General features: G+C 35.3%; 1 pseudogene; it reads right to left on the bottom strand.

Annotated features, from left to right (window-relative positions):
- Positions 1 to 252: 252 nt before the first annotated feature.
- On the bottom strand, positions 253 to 6,366 carry LOC115962486 (annotated as a pseudogene).
- Positions 6,367 to 8,284: the final 1,918 nt, after the last annotated feature.

The following is an 8,284-nucleotide window of genomic DNA, read 5'->3' as shown; positions in this document are numbered from 1 at the left end:
AGTGGAAAACCTGCTTAAAGCCAAAATAGCAGAATTCAGGCTTAAACAATCCAAAGATTCAAAATAAGTTATGAACGCCACTCATCATTGAAACCAAAAGCAAAAATATTTTGACAAACGGGAAAAAAACAAAGGTGAGACTTCCGTAGCTTACCAATTTTTATAGACTCGTCACGTTGGCACAATGAACATTTGTTAGATTAACCTCTTCCTTTGATGTTTGATCCATCTAATCTAATCTTGTCCTCTTCATTTTTTTTTTCCTGAAGGCCGTATACAAAATGACAATTAAAAATGAAAATATCACTGCAAAAGGGCCCCAAGTCACCCCAGAGAGGTCTTTTCATTAGTATTACAGGGACAAATTTACATGTGAGGCATACTCATCACACCACATGCTCAAACGAATCCTCCGAGCCATATTGTTTGGTTGATCGACAAACATCAATTGTGACCTGCCTGTCCCGACTAACAGGTGAAAAAATAAGCCTACCCCAACTACCCCCCAAGATCAGCAGAGGTAGTTTCTTCTCCTTCTGGTCAGCAGCATCAGTATCCATTACAACAGAATCATAGGTAGCTGGATCCACTTCTTCGTATGGAATATTACCAGCTTCTCGTTGTAAATTAATTAGGTCCTCTATCAAGGTCATTAGAGATGGTATCAGAAAGAAAATGAAGTTCAGAAATTCCCAGATCACACTGGAATGCTAGTTGATTAGCATATGTATACTAGTAATCACATTATAGCAAAAACAAGTTTTAATTATGAAGATCTCTCAGAGAGGTTTTCCGTGGAAATAGAGTACTCAGATGTACCATAGTCAATTTCAAGATCTTGGATTTCTTTTTGCATGTTGCTCCTTCAATGTCTCAAATTCCATGCCATCAAGGGGCCAAGGTTCCCTGATCAAATTAAACAGTCATGTAATATATAAATGTCTAGGAGCTGCAAGGTGGAGGAAATAGAAAAAAATAAAATCTCAAAAATAACTTGAGGAATCATATTTGTGCAGTTTTGGTAAATATACTCATCATAGAGATTGATAGAAAGAACCTGTGATGAAAAAATCACTTAGCTAATTAACAATTAAGATGTAAAAGAATTACTTTCGTTCTGAATGAACTTCATAAAAATCATCAAATTAACAGTATTATATGCTTTTGTACTTTTTTTTAAAGAGTATGCTTTAAAACTATTTTAGGATTGAGCTGTTGCTGTCTACGAGGAAAAATCCATAAACAGCCCTGTCTCTTTGAAAGCAGCCCTGTCCAGTGATAAGATGGAAGGTAATATTGATGACATTAATTTCCTTAATGCATCAAGTTGCCTATTTTATAAAAAAAAAAAAAATCTTCCCCAAACTGGAAGAATCATAGGAATAGAACTGTAAGGCAACTTGCAAATAAGAAGAGAATAACATGATTAGTATAGTTCTTTGACAACTTTTTTTTAAGTCACTACATTATTAAGCAACCTGCAAGTTAGGACTAGTATTGAACCCATGATAAACCATTAAAACACACGGATCTAATACTCTCTTCATAAGTAACTCTTGAAACATGCTTAGAACATCTGTCAATCAAATATGACATCGCATGCATCATGTTTTTACAACCCAGACAGGACTGACTGGTCTGACTGGGTTAAATAGGAACCAGTATCTAGGCCGATCAGGTCCAAACAAAAAGAAGGGACAATTTCTTAAAGATTTTGACCATTGAAAAAAAATGCATGCATTAAAATTAAATGAACTAAGTTATTCATTTAACTAAAGAATGCTAGGCCCAACAAAATTTAGCTCTTGCATTGAACACTTCACATACTTTAAGGATTGTGCAACTAATAGAGAAAAAGTATAAAATCTTCCTCTATTTTTTCAATGTGAGACTTGTAACAGGATCAAGAATCAAGATCTTTCAGAGTTCCTAGGGTACTTTACCATAAAGAGTTCCTTAAATCTTGACCTTTCCTTTTTAATGGAATGCTGACATGGCAACATCAGAGCCTTTTATTAAAAAGAAAAGATTAATGAACTCTGTGGTTGAGTACCATAAAAGTGATAAAACCTCTTTCTTATTTATAGAGGAAAAATCTTAGTGTCTTCCTTTATTCTTTCAATATGAGACTTGTAAGACTTTAAATATATATATTTCATTCATTTTTTCCATGTGGGAAGCAGCATTTTCTTTAATTAACTTATTTTATTATTTATGCTGGCTGTACTTTAGAGCCTTGAACCTCTCTCTTTTCAGTTTTCAGGTTCTCATAACTGCCTAGGTTTAAAAACCATGGCATGCATATAAACATGTAGTGGATTGGCCCACTTACAGATGATAAAACGAATGGTTAACTAAGCAAAGGAACAATAGCCACATGGGGCAGAAGGTGTAGGATATGGATTAAAGGAGGAACCTTGTATGCTTGTTGTGATGATGTCCTCTCCAAGTGTTGGACAAAATGACAGTATTTACTAGTTTTTGCCAATGTACATTGCCCATCATGAGGACACTGCATAAAGAGAACCATATGAGAGAGATAGAGAGGGTGGGACTATAGTACCCACAGGGGCAACCATGTATGCACCACTTTTTTGAGCCACCACCAAGTCCTTTGAAGTTGTATTATTGCAGCTTTAGATTTACGGAATTTCTAAGAAATCATGAATATGACACTCCACATAAGCAGAGTTAATAAAGCACATTAGTTAATCAGAAGCACAAGAGTCTTGCAACAAATATAGAATAGTTACCCTAACTAAAATCTTGTCCTGAAGAATGAACAACTTACCCTTTTCTCCATCCATAATATATGACATCACATCTGAGATATGGCATTAAATCCATGAGGTGTTCCAGGTTCAACTGAAACCTACTCCATATTTGCATTTCATAAACATTAAAGGAGAAAACTTGAATGCTGAAAAGATCAAGACTATAAAAGCAAGTAAAACAATTCATCAATAATGTGAGATCATCACTATCTCTATGCCATGTACAAACATGATGAAACATGAAAATTTCCATAAGCAAGAATCATACCAGAACATCCTGTGAAAGATCCCAAAGCTGGCATACTATAGTGATTCTGTCCTTCAGTGATGGTATCTCTCCAAGCATATAGGACTTCACCCCAGAGCCACTACCCATTAAATATCAATTAGTACCAGATATTCAAATGATATTTGTACACTCTCTTATAAACCAAATAGAGTGATGGAATCCTCATTCATGTTAAATTATTATTAATGGGCTAAAATATAAAATAAATATGGTAAAAAAAAAAATATTTGATAAAAGATTCCTTAGGTGCAATACTTTAAAAAATAATATATCATATAGAAACATGCTACTTCCTACATTCATGCCTAGGCAAAATACAAATAATTCAGGGAAATGTTTTAGGAAGAGACCTAGAAGAATGCAACTTACAGCAATCACAAGACCATGTCCTCTCTCTGACTTATTGATGCTTTTAGTAAGTGCCTTAATGCTACCATAACTACGAGTAAGTGGCAGGTTCTTCATACCTAGGAAAAATTGTAACATAGTTTTATTTTGATCACATGAATTTGCAAGGGGAAAAAGGGAAAAGGGGAGGGAGAGGAGGAACAAAGGATGGTCACATGGAGAAGCCTAGTGATACTGCAAACATACTTCACATTTCTCAGGAACAATGTTAATAAGGCAAAATAATTTTCAAGGCACACAATGATAGTATGTCAAATGAAATTTAAATCTAAATTGTGCCTAAAAATAAAATTTCATATGTTAATCTTAAGCCTATCCCTTCATTTCTTAACAGGAATTCTTGAGCATTTATTCACAGCCATAATGCATGTTTTAATTTTAGAAGGAATCATTAGTGGAGATACTTTAGAATAATGAACTGATGAATCGGTGACAATACAAATAGGCAGCATCACAATGATAATTCTAAAAGAATATAGCAGTAACGGAAAATGAGGACTCATGGGTTCTGGTTCCACTCTAGATTCCATTTTCTAAGTTTTAATTAAATTATGACATACGATAGTTGCTAAACGAAATTAGGATCTATGAAAGAGTCCACTATGGACATGGTTACATAAAGGTTTTACTCAAATTGAGCTCATGCATACAAGCACCATATCACACACCTAATGCAAATCACTAAATATCATTGGCCTGAGCTAATTCATGAATAAAAAATCATAGATATTGTATTATAAGGTTATTCTATACATAAATACTAAGTTTGTGTAACTTCCAAATCCAAGACTCCAAACCCATTTAGCACCCAATGGATTCCAATACAATTTAGCACCTTAATGAAATACAATGGGTAATGAAAAATTACTATACGGTCCCTTCAAACAATAGTAATTTTTCATCTAATTACCAGCTGCTCTTTGAAATATTAAACATACAATAATCTCACAGAAAAATCAACTATTTGAAACGGGAAAATGTCAGTTACCTTGTATAAGGCTCCAGCCAGCATGCTGCATTGACTGGGATGGCACTACGAATTTAACTTTCTCCAAGGACTGTGGCCACACTACTTGCAGGGCCCTACAAAATTTTGTTCAAATTGTCGCAAATGCAGCTACTAAGAGATAACAATGAACCAATATGCATTCCAGTATGCAGGTAACCATATTGTGAGATAACGAAATGAGCTTTTCACCAGAAAGCTGAACCCGTGCCATCACCAAAACCTAACACTCTAGCTAGAGAGAAACTTGGTAACCTTCTACGAACCTAAAAATGCAAAATGTACAAAAATGACAAGAAAAATATTCAAATCCCAAAAGCTTCATTTGCTTGCTAAGAACAGGTACAAAAAAAAAAAAGGGCAAAAAGCAGGGAGGGGGGGAAGTAATCAATTAGAACTCAAGGAAACTAAAAGCCTTGACCCAGTTAAGCCTAATTCAACTCTTTGACTGAGTTAAGCTCAGAACTTCATCTAAGTCTCAAATTTCGGCAACCAAACGGAAAGCAATACCAGCAATTCCACACAGAAAGCACCCATTCAATTTCCTATCTTTCACTTAACTTGGTAACATGCTTAGAACACAGCAGGCATCCGAGACACAACATAAGCGACGGTCTCATCCTACGTATACTTGAAGCCAATGTCACCATAGGAGCTTTTGATCTTCCACCACTACTTCAACTGCTCTACTAACTTCAACAGGTCCTCTGTTAGCTTCCTCTATGTTGTTGTCACTAGCTGTGCATTCACATCTTTGATTGTGTTCAGCAACAGTGACAGCCTCAGCACCTTCCTCTTCATGTGCGGCTCCTCAAGCTCCTGTATCCCCAATTCCCCACCTCCAAAAATTAAATGCATATATTATATAAATAGAGAGAAGCATATATACATAGATATTTGTAACCCCCAAAACACCTCCAAAACTAAAATTCTTATGCATAGAAAGAATCATAACTACATACCTATCTGTAACCCCAAACCCTTGTCCAAAAATCAAATCCTTACACATACAATGAAGCATGCATATCCATCCATAAACCCAAACCCACGTCCAAAATTCAAACGCTTGTACAATATTCATACAATGAAGCATACATATCTATCCATAAACCCAAATCCACCTCCAAAAATCAAAGCACACATACATTTCTGTACACCCAATACCACCATATATGATAAACTACCATTTGTCCCAAAAGCTTAAGCTATTAAGAATTGGTCGATTTAATCAACCATAATTCCAACACTCCCCCTCAAGTGTAGTGCGGACTCCCCCTTAATAAGTGAGGTCAAACACGCGGGATTTTTAATTTTTAAAATGGGAGATAAAGTGAAGATAGGGTCAGAACTCAAGAACACCTGTTACCATGTTAAACTACCATTTGTCCCAAAAGTTTAAGCTATTACCAAATGATAAATTGAATCACTTAACTATTATTCTAACAATGTCAGCAACCCCAAAACCACCTCCAAGAATTGAAATGCTTGTATAAACAAAGAATCACACGTAATATTTGTAACCCCAAACCCAAACCCACCTCCAAAATATCAAATACTTATACATACAAAGAAACAGAACATACATACATAAATACATATCAACAATTCTCAGAAGTATTTGGAAATGAGTAAATGGGTACCTCGGAGATATGTTCTGATGGCACGGCGTGAACGGACCAGGAGGACGATGCAGCACTGGGGGATTTTGGAGGTTTCCGGCAAAAGGGTCGCCATTTTTGTGTGGAGATTGTGGAGTATGTTAGTGGAGCTGTGAGGAAGAACTGGCTTTTTCTGCGTGTAAGAGTTTGGGTGTGTGGGTTTTTGGGAGGTTTTTGGGGTTTGGGGATTGAAGATGGGTTTGGACTTATGGGCCTAGGCTAGGCCCATAGTTTGAAGGTGAAGTGTGGAGTGCTTGGGTTGGGTCTGCAGTTTGGAGTCTGGACACTAGGTTCAAATAAACATAGCTTTTAGATAACAAAGCTAAATTCATTTTGTCATTATTGAGCTCCTCTTCTTGTGGGTTCCTGTCTTCAGTCTTCAGTCTTCTTGTGGGTTCAAATCCACTCTCTCCTAATAGAACTGTCAAATTATTTTAAAAATAAATAAATAAATAAGCACCTCTTCAATTATGGAGAGTAAGGTCATGATTTTAAACTTATTAAAGAATTCACATTGAGCGCAATAAACCAACAGTTTTCTAAATTTTGATTGGCCAAATCCATTGTTGAGTACCTAGTAAAGCAAAATTATTTCTTACTAATTTTGTATTTCCTCCCAACACAGACAAATCTCTCTCTCTCTCTCTCTCTCTCTCTCTCTCTCATAGATAGATCTTTCTTGAATGAACATCTTGGATTACCTTCATGTTAATGCTTGAAGTTGCATGGTCAACAACCGTGACCCAATGTCCAACTAAATCGAGCCTTGGTTTGAGCTTGGCAAAGATGACTGTGATGACGCCCACATAATGCCACAAGCGACTAGACTGTAGGTTTCTTCCCTCCTTCTTTTCTTTTTCTTTTTTTTTTTTTTTTTTTTTTTACAAAATAAAAATTCTACTTTAATCTAATCTAAGTATATATATGTGTGAAACTCTCTCTTAGAGACTTGAACCCCAGCCCTTACCTCCCACACTCTACAAATACTTATACTTATGGAATGACCACCGCACCAAGGGTGTGCAGTGGTAACTAAACTGTAGGTTTCAATGTTGATAGAATCTATATACATTTAAGATTAAAATGCAAAACCCACTCTCTAAATTTTTCAGAATTTATTTCAGTCTTCTAACTTTGTTTTCATTTATTTCAGTCTTCTAAATTTCAGATTTATTCAATTAAGGTCTTTCCATCAACTTTTGTTAAAATTTTTTGAAAAAAAAAAATCTAGAAACTACTTTTCAATCGTTAATTGATTTTTTTTTTTTAAAAAAAAAAATTGGAGAATTAATCATAACATATAAGTATAACAAAAATTGATGGAACTGCTTTAATTGAATAAACTAAAAAGTTAAAAGACTGAAATGAATGAAAGTAAAGTAAGAGGACTAAAATGAATTTTGGTGAAACATAGAGAGTGAATTTTGCATTTTAACCTATATTTAACAAGTATATGAGTAATGCTAGAGATACAAACTTTTTTACAAAAAATTTTACAAACTGCTGATGTGGTAGGTAGTTATTGGTAAATGAAAAAATGATATTAATGGTGTGTCTAGATGAAAACCAATAAGAAGTTAACTACGTCAACAGTTTGTAAAAATGTTGTAAAATAGTTTGTAACTGTAGCATTACTCTAAGTATATTGTTATATACACACACAAAATCTTAATCATGAAATAGAGCCTTATCAAAATACAGAGGTTCATATTCCCAATACAACATACATTTTTTATTGTCTTCATAAATGTGGGGGGATTGAAGAATTTTCACCCAAACCTGAGGCCCAATCACAAAGGAGACCCTGTGAAGGGGAATGATCCAAACCCATTTGCTTAAGATAAGGCCCAATAGCCAAGAAGACCTCTTGGAATGGAATGGGACCGGTCCATATATTTAGGAAGCAAAGGGAATCCTTACGGATCGTTCCTGCAAAATTGACGATACACTACATTTAGCAAAGTCTTAACCAAGGTATCGAATACGGATAATCCACGGCGTGCCCAGAATTGGCAGATATAACCCCAGGAAACCCTCCGGATAGATAAGATTTGTAAAGATCTTTACCTTTGCATTAATGAGGGGTCCTCCACCTAACCCCTGTCACATTAAATACATATGAGACAACTTGAACAGTGAAAACACCCCT

This window comes from Quercus lobata, chromosome 2 (assembly GCF_001633185.2).
Source record: "Quercus lobata isolate SW786 chromosome 2, ValleyOak3.0 Primary Assembly, whole genome shotgun sequence".
NCBI lineage: Eukaryota > Viridiplantae > Streptophyta > Magnoliopsida > Fagales > Fagaceae > Quercus > Quercus lobata.
Note: the sequence above shows the minus strand (reverse complement) of the source record. Positions and strands in the feature narration are given on the sequence as shown.